Source organism: Nestor notabilis, unplaced genomic scaffold (assembly GCF_000696875.1).
Source record: "Nestor notabilis isolate BGI_N333 unplaced genomic scaffold, ASM69687v1 scaffold3385, whole genome shotgun sequence".
NCBI lineage: Eukaryota > Metazoa > Chordata > Aves > Psittaciformes > Psittacidae > Nestor > Nestor notabilis.
In genome coordinates, this window is record NW_009927789.1 from 55,533 (window position 1) to 72,829 (window position 17,297).

General features: G+C 46.0%; 1 pseudogene; it reads right to left on the reverse strand.

The window, feature by feature from the left end:
• The window catches only part of LOC104405475, a 65,703-nt pseudogene that overhangs the window by 4,290 nt on the left and 44,116 nt on the right, over window positions 1-17,297 (reverse strand).

The window sequence follows — 17,297 nt, forward strand, 5'->3', positions numbered from 1 at the left end:
AGGAATTTAAACACTGCATTAGCCAAGGCCACGTGTGAAGCCAGGACGTGTTGGGTCATCCCGCTCCCTCCAGGGCTGACTTGCCAGTCTTTCACCTGTATGATTCCCCTTCTGAAAAATAAAATCACTTCATAGCATCCAAAATAGTTTGGGTTTGAAGGGACCTTCAAAACTCATCTTGTCCAACCCCCCTGCAATGAGCAGGGACATCTTCAGCTAGATCAGGTTGCCCAGAACCACATCCAGCCTGGACTTGAATGTCTTCAGGGATGGCACATCCACCACCTCTCTGGGCAACCTGTGCCAGGGTTTTACCACCCTCATTGTACAAAATTTCTTCCTCACGACCAGCCTGAATCTCCCTCTTCTAGCTTAAAATCACCACCTCTCATCCTGTCGCAACAGGCCCTGCTAAAAAATCTCTCCTCGTCTTTCTTATGGGCTCCTTTTAAGAACTGAAAGGCTCCAGTAAGGTCTCCCCGGAGCCTTCTCTTCTCCAGGCTGAACAAGCCCAGCTGTCTCAGCCTTTCCTCTTAGCAGAGGTGCTCCCAGGTCGCTTGGCTTAGAAGCATTTAAGACCTCTAGTACCTGAAACAGGATGTGTCAGAGCAGAGCACAATGTCACGTCAGAGGTGTCACTTGGGCACTGGCTACCACTCCAGATGTGCAACGCATCAGCTGTCAGCTACTGATTTTCTATTGCTAGTCTCCACCGTCAGCCATTTCTCTGGGCACAACATCAAAAAGGCAGCTGAAAAAATGATCTTGATGGCTCCAGTCCTAAGCTCCTTAATTTAAATTTGAAGACAGCCTATCATCGCAATAAACAAAACAGCTTTTACACTTTCACATGGGGTATTATTAAACAGATCATATACAATGGGAGTGCAAAGCACTGACATAATGCAACTGCTCTGACTGTTTTTGCCACCTACCAGTATGAACCTCTCCAAGTCAAACCAGTAATTCAGTGAATTATTACACACAGTTTCTCACCAAATTAAGGCTCACAATTATTTAAGGATCCCTTTGTTCAGCAGTGGAAGTGACTTGAACTGGAGTCACTCAAGAAAAGAATACAAAATATTGTAGATAAATTAATCTTAACAGGGTCATAATGCTTGTTAAAAAGCTAAAAAGCTTTTCTTTTTAATTACTATTTATAATCTCAGGCTTCAGCAGGCAGAAGTCAGGATTAAGATGGTTAAGTTACAAATAGGTGCAATAGAAGGTATACCCAACCTAACAGGATACCAGGCGTATGAGGCAAGAGTCTTGCTACATCCCATGTCCTCAGGATTAAATGAAAACCTGCACAGTGACACTGAGCCATGGGAATATCCAAGCTTGGAACCCCTCCATGACTCTGCAGATACTGTCCCTGAACAGTACCAATCCACCAACAGCTTCCACCAGGAACCAACAGTTCCCATCAGTTTTAGACTGAAACAAAAAGTAGCCTTGTAGTTATACATTCAGTGACTTAAGTGCTCATTAGCAATCAGACATGTTAAAGGAGATGAAACTCCTTCCAAAGCTGGCAACTAGAATACCTGGAAATGGGATTTGCTATTGTGTTTTCCAAGCGAAACAAAAAGGAGACACCAAACCAAGGCTGACCTGACCCTCACCAGTGCCACATAGCCCTTTGCCTGTGGGACTGTTCCTCTGCAACTCGTTACATTCTATTTATTACATCTAATCTTGTGTGAGTTATTCTAAAGAAATGATTCGTTATTGCAGATTTCTTTCTTTTAAATCCCTACCCGCTGCAGAGCAGAACATCTCCTCTGCCAATTAATCCAGGGCTACATCCAGACAGTTTTAATTCCGATGGATGAAAACCGGATTACTTTAGCACAACGGTGATCATCTTTTAATAACTAACAGATCAAGCACAGCAGAGCCACCTTCCTATTTGGACAGAGACAACGTAAAGAAAGAAAACCTTCAGGAAACTTAACATTTCATACCCATGCCTGCACTAAGGCTGTTCTCTGGCTACTGAGACACCTTCTCCTCAGCTGGGGAATAGCCCCATCCCCTCTGCCTCCCACAGACATGGGGATCTTGCACCTATTTGGTGATCTTCTGCCACGAAGCAGCAGCCCACGTTTGTTTTTCCCCTTGCACTGTGATGCTGTCATAGGGGCAGGGTAACTGAGGGGTGAACAGGCAGGGAAGGAACGTGATCCAAATGCTTGATCTGGGATGCTGGATTGCAAGGACAGCTTGCACTCCAAATGATTTGCAAGGCAGGAAGGAAATAAAATGTGATGGACTATTTTCCTCTAATATAACCCTTGTCAGTCGATCTGCAGCTGGTAGTTAAGTGCTTCCTTTTCCTCCCTAAATATAGATGAAATGCTCAGCATGGAACAACTTCAACTCCTTTCACCCAACCTCTCAAGCCTTCTGCAAGTGCAGCCAGGATGCACACTAAGCCATCATGTTCCACCCGAGCCCCCATGGTACAGACAAGAGTGGGGCTGGAAAACCCAGTAGGAAGGAAAAGGCCGGTTCCCTCCTTGCTGAGAAGACTTCCCGGTTCATGGATACTGATGAGCACCTGTAGTCAGGATACAAACTCCCCCCTGCTCATTCCAGTTCAAACTACCCATAGTACCTGCCTTGGAGGTACCCTGTGTACCCCAGCATTGCATTTGGGTTATGGGAAATGAAATGATTACAGGGACCTTCCTAAAAGCATCTGCCTTAGGTGGTTTTGTGGATGCCAGGCTCACCCCACCACACTAACCCAGACCACATCTACCTGGGAAATAATCCAACCGGTAAGACAAGGGACTGTGTCTGTACCATGAGGGAACATCTGGATCCAGGGTACAGACTCGGGTCTGCTACTGGCAATCAGACGTATCCATTTGTTAAGGAAAAAAAAGGACAATGGTCACCAATTTTCTGAGCCCACCAGCCACGCATTTCACCCTGTTAACTGAGACCTTCAAAGAGAGAAAAAAGCAACAGGATTTCAAGAGAATTGCCTGTGCTGTGCATGGATAATTGACAATCCCAGCAGCACAGGGAAGAGATAAGGATGCTCTCTTGTACCCACAGACTTGCTAAGGACTAGCCTGAACAACAGTACAACATAGTACAAACTGCACTCTGCAGGATACAAATTCAGCTCTGAGGCCCCCAACATAAGAGGGACATGGAGCTGTTGGAGTGAGTCCAGAGGAGGCCATGGAGGTGCTGCAAGGGCTGGAGCAGCTCTGCTCTAGAGACAGGCTGAGAGATCCAGGGTGGTTCAGCCTGGAGAAGAGAAGGCTCCTTAAAGGGAGACCTTAGAGCAGCTTCCAGTACCTAAAGGGACTACGGAGAGCAGCTTTGGACAAGGCCCTTTAGGGACAGGACAAGGGAATTGGACAGGACAAAGAAATTGGATGAGCTTTAGGGTCCCTTCCAACCCAGCCACTCTGTGATTCTGAGATTCTAACAGAAACTCAGAGCTGGAAAGCAACAGGGAGAACATGGCTGGAAACCAACCTACTTGAAAAGCGAGGTAGATGTTTAAGTGAACGTAATAGGAGATAATTGGCAACTGCTTCGAAACAAGGGAGCGGATGGTAAACACACACATAAAGCAAATTCAACAAAGCAGAGCAGAGTGGGTTATTCTAGAAATTACCAAGATGCAAACTCTCATTCAAAACAAACCTTTGCTGCAAGGCAGCAGCAGCACATTCCCCCTTCTTAGGCACTTGTTACGGTTTTCTTGAGGATACACCTATTGTTACAGCCCAGGAAAAGCAGCCACCAAAGGTCTCTCCGGGGAAAAGGTTACTTGAATTAACTATTAAATTATAAAGTTGCTGCTGTGTCAATATCTCAGCCAATTAGTTCAAAAGCACTGTAATATATTAGAATGTGTTGTACCTCAGTATTTATAGGATTTGCTACGAAGAAAATATAATTTCTCAAGAATTTAGCACTATTGCTGAAGAAAAATATCCAAGATGGACCCAAAACACACCGGGCACATCTCTAGGAAAGATGGAAACCAGCATGTAGGGGGAAGCAAAAGCTGGCAGGAGGAAGCGGAAAAGACATGGAAGAGGAACTCTCCCACCCGTGGGAGTCCAGACCAAGCCAAGTGAGGGCTACACTCAAAAGTGACTGACATTCACGCTTACAGAGGCTGATACCTAGTTGCCCCCTAAAAAAGCAGAAACCTCAGATTGGTTTGTGTTGGAAGGGACCTTAAAGCTCATCCAGTTCAAACCCCCTCCCACTTCCACTAGATCAGGTTGCTCCAAGCCCCATCCAACCTGGCCTTGAACACTGCCAGGGATGGGGCAGCCACAGCTTCTCTGGGCACCCTGTGCCAGCGCCTCAGCACCCTCACAGGGAAGAATCTCTGCCTAAGAGCTCATCTCAATCCCCCTCTGGCAGGTTAAAGCCATTCCACCTTGTCCTGTCCCTACAGGCCCTTGACCAAAGCCTCTCTCTGGCTTTTTTGTAGCTGTTTTAGGAACTGGAAGCTGCTCTAAGGTCTGTGAAGGGTAACTGGAAAACAAACGTATTGCTGTAAGGCTTCAGTGTATGACAGTTTTTATGCTCTCCTGGGACAGTGCAGGAGTGCCAGATCCAAGGCTCTCCAAGATTAAATGGAACACATCTCACTTCCTGAGACTCACCAAGTCCTGAAGGCTTTCACAAGTACCTTACCCCTAACTGCAAAAGGGCACTCAGACACCAGGAACCCACTTCTGGTCAGCAGGGAAGCCTAAAAGAAGGGGATGTGTGTGTGGGAAGAGACTTGGAAGTCTAATGATACATTTTTAAGATACTGAAGTACCCAAAACCACAACAGCTTCTGTCTCTGATTTGCTTCTTGGTTTCCTGAAAAAAGAAAGTAACACCAGACATACTACCTGCAGTTTCCTCTACCTTAAAGCCCTTTATCTACATAAATCCCTGGCCTTAAGAGACTCCAGAGCCTAAGTCCTAAACTATTATTCATCAGGTAAGCAGGTGCCAATCAAAGATTCTCCATAAACTGAGGAGTAGAGGGTGCAAACAAGAGGCATTATTTTTCTGGCATTTCCAGACTCTTTCCTACAGGCTGGCATTTCAATACTGGGGTTTGAAATTATTAATATGAGCATTGTTTGAAAGCCTCAAAACTCAGACCTAGGACAAAGTGAAATAAATCACATTTCCTAATGAATTTTATTAGCATCTTCCTGCAACTCCTTAACTTTTTAAAGACACCTTTGATTTTGCAATTACTCACTACAGTTTGATTGCTCCCAGAGCACACATTTTCTACAAATAATATACACTGACAAATTTTATTCTCCGCTGGAGCCTGAAATTCAAAATTAAACATAACAGAAATAAATTTCTTTTTTATTAGTTATTTTAGTACTGAGTATAGATTGTTTCCAAAAGACGCCCTCTCCTAATGGCTTTGGAAAGCAAAGCAGCTGTTGAATTCCTCCTGGGCTGGTATCAATCTATTCTTGTTACTAATGGGGTTACTTAAATGATGTATCAGTAAGTTTGGTGACAATGTGTTTCCTTCACCTTCAACCAGAAAAGAGTATTTTGCATTCAAGGCTTTGTCAGGCACAGTTGCCTGTGGCAACAACCAAGACTACAGCTGCAAATAAAGCAAATCTAAGGTGAGTTAAAACGAAAACAGGAACAGGTATCCAGGTATCCCAGTTTTCCCAGCTCCTTTACAGCTGTTCCCATAAAACTGCAAATGGCAAGAGTTTTGCAACCGTGCAGAAGTTTTCAGCAATGAGATTCTAATGATTTCCAAATGTGGATTTAAAACATTCTGGATATTTAGCAAGAGGTGATTTTAAGGAGCTATTCCCAGTGTACACGGGAAGCCTCAGAACACCACTCAATAGAGCCATCCCCCATTTCATAGAATAGTTTGGGTTCTCTGGGCAACCTGTGCCAGTGCCTCATCACTCTCACAGTTAAGAACTTCTTCCTTATATCCAACCTGAACTTCCCCCGTTTAATTTTGAACCCATCACCCCTTGTCCTATTGCTACAGTCCCTGAGGAAGAGTCCCTCTCTGGCATCCTTGTAGGCCCCTTTCAGATACTGGAACGAGGCTGCTCCAAGGTCTCTCAGCCTGTGTCCACAGCAGAGCTGCTCTAGCCCTCTGATCATCCTTGTGGCTGCCTCTGGACTTGCTCCAGTAGTTCCAAGTCTTTTTTATGTTGGGGATAGCAGATCAGTGAGGGATGCAACAGTGCTCATGACTTCAGCAAACACAAGCGAGGAATGCGTAAGGAGCCAAATCATCACAATTAGTATAGGAAGTAGCTGCTCCACCAGTTGCCAAGCTGGCTCTTTATCTCACATTTTTATTATCTTTTTATTGAGCTTTTCTGAAGCTCTGAGAGCAAAACTGTACTTGATATTTTTCATATCCTGCATCCTTTACAATTAAGTTGGGGTTTTTTTGCCATTTCACTTGTATTTCAAGTTATGTTGATGATATTGAGAAAGGAACCCAAGTTTGAAACAGAACTTCCTTTGGAGAAATAATCTGGACAAAAGACATTGACATGTGGATGTTACAGAGGATGCTCTCCTTTTGAACTGGAGCTACCTTCCTGCAAACCTGCATTGCTGTGGTAGCACTGAGTTGTTATGACCAGATGCAACCTGCTACATCTTCAGCTTTCTCTGAAATATGTATACTACAATTCCTCCCCCCACACACCCCCCCCACCAAAACAAAGCACCTAGCTAACTCTAGAGGCAAATGTGTTGGAACAAGGCAGTTGTGCAGCATTTCCAAGGAGATGCATGGTGCCTGGCATCACGCCCTGGCACAGACTCACCTTTTTGTGAGTGATGAGGAGACAGTTCGAGTGCTCATGCTTGCAGGCGATTTCATAGTCAGGGATAAGGTTGGCGAGCTCCTGGAGGAAGTGCACCACCTCGTGCCAGGGGACATTGGCCATGGTGAGGCTGCTGGCTGAGCTTTTACTGCAGTAAGTCACACCCTGAGATGAAACATGGAAACCACCATGTCCTGGGTTCAGCTACAGCAGTCATTTTTTCTCCTTCTTAGTAGCTGGTGCCGTGCTGTGTTTTTGACTTTCAGTCTGGGAACAACGCTGATAACACCGTTGTTTTTAGGTTGTTTCTAAGTAATGTTTACTCTGACCAAGGACTTTCTCAGTCTCATGCTTTGCCAGAGAGGAGGGGAAGCCAGGAGGAAGCAGAGGCAGGACACCTGACCCAAACTGGCCAAAGGGGTATTCCATACCACAGCACGTCATGCCCAGTATATAAACTGGGGAGAGTTACCCGGAAGGCCAGATCGCTGCTCGGGTCGGGCTGGGTATCGGTCGGCGGGTGGTGAGCGGTTGTGTCCTGTTCCCTTGTTATTCCTCTTATCATTATTACTGGTAGCAGTAGTGGTTTGTATTATACCTTAGTTACTGGAGAGCTGTTATCTCAACTCGTGGGAGTTACATTCCTTCGATTCTCCTCCCCATCCCTCCGGGAGCGGGGGGAGGAAGGAAAAGGGGGGGAGTGAGCGAGCGGCTGCGTGGTTCCAAGTTGCCGGCTGGGTTTGAACCACGACACACCATCATCAGCTTGACCCTTCGCAAGCTCAGGGCAGTGCAGTCACATCAGCCACAGCAAACCCTGAGAACAACCTGGTTTGCCTCGCCTTCGTTCTGTATCTTATGGAAAGGTAAAAATTTGGAGATGGCATCAAAAATGGGTCTCTCCCTCAGTGACACATTGCCAAACCACTGTGTGCCCAGTCTTCCCCAGCAGTAAAACACACGTCAGTCTTTATCCTGCAAAAGGAGCTTTGAGTGCATTCAAGTGGAGGATGCTTGTGCTCCAGAGCTACCAAAGGACCTTCGAGAAGGTCACTTGGTTTTAAAATGTCAGATACCTAGAAGAAAGTCTCATGAACAACCCATGCAAGAAGTCACTGTGATACTTCTTCACTATGAGGGTGGTGAGGCACTGGCACAGGTTGCCCAGAGAAGTTGTGGCTGCCCCATCCCTGGCAGCGTTCAAGGCCACGTTAGATCCCTGAGCACTGCCAGGGATGGGGCAAAGTTTCCAAGATTAGTCTTTAATTCTCTGGCTTGGCATCAGCAGCTGTGTTCACGTGGGGGTCTACAGGCTGCTCGCCAAGTGCCTGCTGGGGGGTGGCAGCATTTTAAGGAAGATATAGAGTGTGCTCCTCTCTGCTCTCTGCCCCAGACCTCACCTAAGATGATGACAGCTACAGCGACTGCCCGGAGTTCAGCACTCCAGACCCTTGTTAAAACACATAAATGAATAAATAAATAGAGACTGAAAGCACTTGTCCAAACTGCTCGCTATCTCCCCTAGCTATTGAGGGCCATGAGTTAGATACAAAAATAGCACTGGCACAGTAAAGACAGTGCAAACACAGTCAGTAACCACACAGATTATTTTTCAGGGCTGAGTACATGAGCAAACACCCAAAAAGGCACTTGGAAAAACTCCCTCCTGCTCACCTCAGTCATACTATCTTTTGCTTAAATAAATTCACTAAATACTGAGAACTGCTTGGAAAAAAAGTCCATCTCTGCCTGCACCTCCTGCATGCACAGAATGAGGGTGGAAATCCAGGCTTAGGATGGTGCTCTAGAGAAGCTCTTACTGTTTACTGCTGAGTAGAATTGACTTGACATTAAAAAGCAGGTGGGTTGTTTTGGTCAAAGGCCACCAGAACAACTGAGGAATTTCTATAAGCCCACCACTCCACAAAGAGCCTGTGAAACACTGAGAGCTGAAAGAATCACTAATGTCCATAGGAAACATCAAGAGCGTTTGTTATACAACTGATTATCTATGATTATGGTTTTCCACTGTGAAGAACACTTCTACTTCTTTTACATGGAATTTCCATCCAGGCAATGTTTATGGCACCTGGTCCCAGCTAATGATGCACTCTCAAGATCTAATTCACCTCCACTGAAGTTGCACAATACATGTCCAGCAATAAACAGAGACAGATGCTTTGCAAACACTTAAAATCAGTGAAAGGTGAACAACACATAAACAGGGCTAACAAAAGAAACAGGCTCATGCTAATTAAAAACTCTGCATGTTCTGGAAGCAATTACTTTCTTGCTAGTAAATTTATGAGGCATTTCCTCTATTAATCTGCCCAAGCAAAGGATATTAGAGCTATGCACTGTAACTCAGATCCAGCGTGGAAACAGGTTAACTGTGCACCACCTCAGACAAGGCAGGGAGCGCTAAACAAGGATGGACATTAATGTTTTAGCCCAGCTCTAAAAGTCTGAAGAAGGTTTTAAACATTCTTTTATTAGAGCAGCCAGCCACGCAAAGAATAGGATAAGTACCTCCAAAGTTCAGCTGCAGAGACATGGCTTCATACAGCAGTGTTTTCCCTGCACTCATTATATAGATTATGATTTGAGCAGCATGAAAAATGTATGACTACAGAGGGGGAAAATTCTTAGGAAGCTACAACGTGACTCATTCTTTTGGTAAACTTCAAAGATATCATTTACAAGCAAAGAAAGCACAGAGGCAAATGGAAGAACTGAGTGCTCAGATGGCTGATTAATTCACAGGCACAGATCAATGAAAATCAGCTTAGCAGCCCACCAAATGAAAGCACGTCAGCTTTCAACTGCCCCAACTTCTGAAAACTTGAGTTAATTAACAGTGCTGATACCACTTAAAATGGGAGCAGTTGATTAGGGCGGTCACGTTGTATTTATCAGTGATGCACCAAGACAGTTATTAAGACATCAAGTATTAAAAAAGAAAACCATTCCACCATACATCCTAAGCTCTTCCACCAACTTCCCTGCAGCAGCAACACCAAGGATGCTGTCTCTTCATTAGTCCTTAATAAGGGTGCTTTTAGCATGCTCACCATGCCACAGAGCTTTTGGCCTTGAAACGTAGAAGCCTTTTATAAGGCAGCTCAGCTATTCTGGGTTACACCAGTGTGAATCCAGAGCAACTGCACAGGGTGGGCTCTGGATTCCCATGGTGCTGTGTCAGAGCCAACTGTGCACAAATGTAGTCAAGCAATGCCTTGTGCCAAGATGATTATCACTGCAGTGAGGAGCACATTTATTCCACCACGATCTGGCTCCTTGCAGGAGATCTTGACAGCCAGCAATCATCTTAATCCATGGTGAAGGAACGACTACTGGGGAGCTAAATATGACAGTGCTTTGTTTCTCAACTCTCTAACTCCAGGCTTCCCAACTTCATTACCAAACAAGAGAATTTCCTTAACTCCTAGCCCATAAATTATAAATTTGTTTAATTGAAGCTCATGTGAAATAACAGAAGAACAAAACCTCAGCCAAGCTGCTGAGTGACAGAGCCTCTGTTTAAAAACCAGGGCAGCCCTGGCCCAAGACAAATAGAAAAAGCCTCAAATGACATGTTGATAGATTGCACTCTCTGCAATAAAAACGCTTGTGATCCAAGCATCATCATTGTCCAAATTATATACACAAGCTCTCATGCACGTCTGCTCCTCACTGGACTGGATTCGGGCTTGTCGGTTGTTTTTAATAATCGTTTTCAAGTTGATTTAATGAAGGACATGGGTTATTTCGTGTCAGTTAAATCTGAGAAGCAGGAATGGAAATGGTTAGTGATACAGCTCAACCCCAATATTTAACACCAGTTCTCCAGACGCACCATATGGATGACTATAAATCTTCAGTGGCTTCCTAGAAGTCAAAGGAACTCCTTCTCTGTAAAAGCTCCATTCTGAAATACTGGATGCAGCCTTTCATTCCAGCTCTTCAAAGTGAGCCATATAGGTGTTGAGAGAGAAACTGACACTGTGAAACCACTCACCCCATTCCCCTTACGCCCTGGCAAAGAGCAATCACGCTGAGGGAGGTCGGAGGAGTAGGAAGACAGACTGGAAGGCAGCAGGTGGATTTTCCACCAGTGACCTGCTTTGCCTCCATTTCCCCAGCTGCAAAGCACAGTCTATAGTGCTAGTCCTTCCCCTGCAAGCAAACACTTGAAGCCATGGACAGAACTTGGTTATCACAGCACAGCAACACTGGGACATCAGACCCAACCAATCTCCATAGGCTCTTTATTTTCTGCAGCTTCCCTGGTCATATCTAAAAGCCTCCCAAGCCTAATGCAATTTCCATGCCCTGTGCTTCCCACTTATTTTGCATACTGACTTTTATTGAAACACAGAAAATAGATCAGAACAATCCATTTGAGCTTGGATTTTCATCAGGATTACATGTGCACCCAAGCACTGGGCTGGACTGCGAAAATTCCTCCACAATTCCAGAAATGTATTTGTGTCAAACCACAGGCTTGGACTAAATACTGATTTTTCAGTGCAAAGCTGTGGCTCTTGAAAATTCAAAATTTAACCATTCATCTGCATTTGCAAAGAAACTTGTTACTGAACCTTACTCTTTATTTACAGTGGAATCATAGAATCATAGACTGGTTTGGGTTGGAAGGGACCTTAAAACTTATCCAGTTCCAACTCCCTGCCACAGGCAGGGACACCTTCCACTAGACCAGGCTTCTCCCAGCCCCATCCAACCTGGCCTTGAACACTGCCAGGGATGGATGGGGCAGCCACCACTTCTCTGGGTACCCTGTGCCAGCACCTCAGCACCCTCACAGGGAAGAACTTCTGCCTAAGAGCTCATCTCAATCTCCCCTTTGGCAGGTTAAAGCCATTCCCCTTGTCCTGTCCCTACAGGCCCTCGTCCAAAGCCCCTCTCCAGGTTTCTTGTAGCCCCTTTAGGCACTGGACCTGCTCTAAGGTCTCCCCTTAAGGAGCTGTCTCTTCTCCAGGCTGAACCAGCCCAGCTCTCTCAGCCTGGCTCCAGAGCAGAGCTGCTTCAGCACTCGCAGCATCTCTGTAGCCTCCTCTGGACTCAGTCCAACAGCTCGGCGTCCCTCTTGTGCTGTTGCCCCAGAGCTGGATCAGGACTGCACGGGGGGTCTCCCCAGAGTGCAGCAGAAGGGGAGAATCCACCCGTCAATGCTCTGGGGATGCAGCCCAGCACAGCGGGGTTCTGGGCTCATGTGAACACTGAAGCCAGGTCATGGGGACCTTCTTGTCACCCAGTACCTCGAGTTCTTCGCCTCACGGCTGCTCCATCCCATCTCCCCCAACCTGTGTTTGTGCTTGGAATTGTCCCGACTCACTGATGTGAAGCTGGTCAGCTCTGCCACTGCCTGCCTGGCCACCTCGGACCATCTGCACCTTGTGTCTTGTCCTCCAATCCATGGCTCAGAGTTGAGAGGACATTAAGTGGCCAGTATGGGGTTTTTTCCAGGCATGGAAATCATACATTGTCTGGGTTTATTTTATAACAGGCACCAGGAAAGGAGTTTTTTTTTAAGTTCACCTTCTCTTCATGTAAGTGCAGGCTGGAATAGCAGCAGGACTCTGAATAGCTTTGATGGGTGGGGGCAATCGCCTTTTGTGGCATGCAATTAAAAACTCTTAACAGCAGAGCTCGTTCCCCTCATTACTTTAAGCACTTGAGTAATATTTACTGTTTAACATGACAAGACTGAACAGACTCAGACACTTATCTCTCTCTGGTCCTTCCTTCTACATATTTACTTGGTCATTTTAATTCCATAGCAAATCCTCAGATGCCAAGAGCAGGAACTGCAGTCCCAGAACATAGAATCATAGAATGGTTTGGGTTAGAAAGGACATTAAGATCATCTATTTCCAACCCCCCTGCCATGAGCAGGGACACCACACACTAAACTATGTTGCCCAAGGCTCTGTCCAACCTGGCCTTGAACAGGGTTGGAGCATTCATAACTTCCATCGGCAACCCATTCCAGTGCCTCAACACCCTCACTGTAAAGAACTTCATCCTTATATCTAACCTAAACTTCCCCTGTTTAAGTTTAAACCCATTACCCCTTGTCCTACCACTAGAGTCCCTAACGAAGAGTCCCTTCCCCGCACCCTTATAGGCCCCCTTCAGACACTGGAAGCTGCTCTGAGGTCTCCACACAGTCTTCTCTTCTCCAGGCTGAACAGCCCCAACTTTCTCAGCCTGTCTTCATAAGGGAGGGGCTCCAGTCCTCTTATCATCCTTGTGGCCTCCTCTGGACTTGCTCCAGCAGCTCCATGTCCTTTTTATGTTGAGGACACCAGAGCTGTACACACTACTCCAGGTGAGGTCTCATGAGAGCAGAGCAGAGTAGCAGGATCACCTCCAGCAGCCACAGAGCCAACGTCCCTACACAAGCTTGGTGCAAAGGTACTATGCTGAAGCTGCAGAAAAATCATCACGGACAAGCACTTTCAAGTGGCTGCAAACTCCTTTCACAAAGGCTGTGTAGTGCCACGATGCTCATCTCTGCTCTGCCCAAGTCCTGTCCATGACAGCACCATGCTATGAACAGCCCTTGAACAAAAGACAAACCAGGGTGGCTTTTATTCCCCTCCCTCTTAAATTAAAACAGATGGAGGAAGCAGCAAGGCTCTACTTGGGCAGGAAGCCACACTGCTACTGAGCTCTGCAAGACGAAGTGTCATGTCAGGAAACAGACCACTTCCCTGAGGGTCTCGTTCTGCTTGCAGCTCTGGCCAGAGCAGTCAGACCTCCCACATGGCTGCAGAAGCAGCTCTGAAATGCAAAAGCAGGTCTGTGAGGCCAAGTGATGGACATGCACACTCACATGCACCCAAACTTAAAGCTACTGACAGTGCGGAGAGGATCACAAAATCACAGACACAGAATACAACCTGTGCCAGGGGCTTTGAACTGGATGAGCTTTAAGGTCCCTTCCAACCCAAACCACTCTAGGTTCTAGATCTTAAATATAACAATCAACTTTGTACAACTGTGACAGTGACATATGGCATTAAAACAGACTAAGGCAATAAATAAAAATTGATGCATATTTAGTAACCATATGACTGATTCTTCCTTTACTTGGGTTTACACAAGTGTAATCAAGCCTAATTTCTATTGGATTAAATAAGAGAATAGGGTCCCACAGAGTTTCAACACTGTAAGATACTCATGTAAATGAGAACAAGTATTGAGCCCTGTAAGAATCTAAATCTCTCTCCACTCCACCCCACGAGCCTCTCTGGAGCAACACTGCATTAGCTACATTCATTTTAAATGAAAGCCATTTATCTCAAGTATTTAACCAGGAAATCCTGCTGAGATGAGCCTCGTTCTCTGGCAGATGCTTTGCAGTATCTTGTAGCATTTTTGTGTTTATTTGCTTTGAGCCGGGCCTGCTCTTTGCTTTTTTAACCTATCACTGTGGGGTTTGAAAAACAAAAAGTAAACGCTAAGCCCTATCCACGTGGCAAAGAGAGTCTTCAATATGCTTCATTCTCAAAAGAATACAAAAAATTACTTTTAATCAAAAATACCAAGTCTTTGGGAGAAACTTCCCAGGTTCCAAACTCTGTGAACACCACTACTGCTAGGGCTGGACTAAAGGCCAGTTTCATGCTGGCAGGAGTTTCTGTGCAGATGCAGATCAATACACAGTGCGGAAAGGTAATACTGACAGCGATAAGCTGGATTTGAACAACTTCAACCCCACCTGACCTCTTTTGGGCCAGAATTTAACTCCTGAGTTGATGTCTCACTGTACCAAGCACCACATTGAATGCATTATATCTAGGTGGTCACCCTGGCTACACGCTTTGCCTGCACAATCACAACCTCCCAGGCTTTGGGGAGTACAACACAGCCCCTCTCCTGCTGTTCTCCTTTGCTGAGAAGATCTGCTCACCTTTTATTCCAGGCACAGGGATGTAGACCCCAGCTAAGCACCTTGAAGCATTCTTGACCTCAGATTGTTCAACAGAGCAGCTCAGATGCATCCAAACCCACTGCAGCATAAATCCCCACCAGTGATCCTGCCCTAGAGAAGGCTTATCTCACATGTAAGACATCGGACAAGAGCTTTGCAAGTCAGGATTAAAGACGATCAGATGAAAACAAGCTGTCTGCAGAGTGGAAAGGAGGATAAGTTCCTCATTTAGTCAGGTCAAACCATGGGATGAGGGTCTGAGATCAGGCACAGCAGAAACATTAACATCTCCAGCAGGCTGGGGGCTACACCACCAGCAATCAGTCTGTATTTCAGATCAAGGAAGGAAGCCATCCTCAAGAAGACTTCCCCTCTATCAGCCCCATCTTGGCTGGACACTCTCACTACCTGACAGCAACACAACTCATTGTTCACCAGCCACTCCAGAATGTGTTGCTTACTCCTTCCGGACAAGAAAAGGGAAAAAATTGGTTCCATGCTTGAGGTGAGAAACCACGTAATCTCCTCACATTTCAAAGTCACAGACAGTGCAGCAAGAGGAGAAAGCCATTGGGCCTCCCTACTGAGACAAATCGTCCATACTTCAGGAATGCTGCTGTTCCACAGGAACTGGCAGATGAAACTGCGAAACGATTAAGGCCACTGACTGGGCTAATGCTATATTTAGTGCGAGCTACTTCCCCTCTGCAGAGCACCAAGTGCCCACCTTTTGGAACACTACGCTTGCTCCAAAGAGGCGAGGAAGAAAGGCAACTGTTAAACAAGCATCTCACATAAAAACTGGAGTAAGAACTTTAATCGCAGAATGACAGGGTGTTTTGGGTTGGAAGGGACCCTAAAGCTCAACCAGTTCCAACTCCTAGCCTGTCTCCAGAGCAGAGCTGCTCCAACTCTTAGATCTCCATGGCCTCTGGACTCGATCCAACTGCTCCACATCCCTCTTGTGTTTGTAGCCCCAGAGCTGGACACAGAACTGCTGGTACCCCCACCTTCAGGTCTATGTAAACACAATCTAGTATCAAACAAGAGACATTGCTCAAGAGAAGCCATCACAAAGTTTTGTGACTTTTTAGAAGGATGGAAATGCCATTTAGACCCCAAATGCCAGCAGAGAGTTGCACCATTTGTCTCAGGCAGTAATAAAAGTTCAGCTCCTGCTGCGAATGGATGCTCCAGCAATGCTGCTCTCAGCAGTGTGCTTTATACTTCACATACATGAACCCTGCTTTCCTCTCTTCAAAATTAAGATAACAGGACAGCACAGCTCTATTTACAAGCTCAATTAAATAGAATAATATGGAAACTGTCTCAGAGCCTGCTGGTGCATGAGGTGGAGCTCCCTGACAACTCATTTCTGCTGCTGAAGCTGGGAAGGAATCAGTGAGCTTTCCTGCACTCAGCTGCTTGCTTTGGGCTTGCAGGGCTGTGCTGCTGTCAGACTTGCTGTATGGTACATCCTCTGTGAAGGCTTAAACCTGAGTTTCCCCAAGTACTGCTCTTGGGATTGGAAATACAAGAGACTTCTATATGCCAACTACAGATGCTTTCAGGGCTACAGTACAGGTACGACACTAAATCCTGCACAGAGGAAGAAACTGAAGCATGAGATGTTCTGTGCCTTAGCTTCAAGGCCACCACGCTCTGGCCAGGCTCATCTTATGCCTGAGGGACACTCTATCCTCCAGCACGTGCAGAAATTCATTTACCTGCTGGAAATCCAGAAATGTATCATATTTCTGGAAATATGCCATTTAGAGCAGGGCATCCTGCTTGCAAGTTTAAGCCAGTAACATTAAACAGCACACACTTTAAACCACCAACAAACAAAAACCAGACACAGCAAACTCACCCTTGTTTCAGTCCATGAGAAGTCCCAAACCCACCCAACAGCACATGACCAGACAGTGCGTGCTTTCCCCCTGCATCCCTCTGTCTTTCTGTCCTGCAGCCCCTCTGAACCCCCTTAGAGCTGGTATTGGCAGGTACATGAGTGCAGCTGAATACCCCAGCCATGCTATGCAGCTTTGGGAACGACACACAGGTTTTGGGAACGACACACAGCCCCCCTCTGCCTCAGCTCATATTTTTGCAAACACGGAAAAGTGTTCAATGTATATCCTTTCCTCAGGTAAAATCCTCACTGGTTGAGATCCAACAAGCACTTTGAAGCACTTGGAGTGAAAAGATGACCTTTTCAGTTGAAGCAGTGCGGGCAGTAGCTTGTCCCAGATGGAAGATGCCCAGATGAGGCTGCCTCATCGCTAGGAATGTTCAAGGCCAGGTTGGACACAGGGGCTTGGAGCAACCTGGTCTAGCGGAAGGGGCCTGCCTGTGGCAGGGGGTTGGAACTGGATGAGCATTAAGGTCCCTTCAAACCCAAACCACTCTGTGAATCTGTGAATAGGAGTATATCTGCAAACACCTAGTTTTCTCATCTATTTCCCCAGCAATCCAAGGCATGATTTTATCAGGGAAGAGCG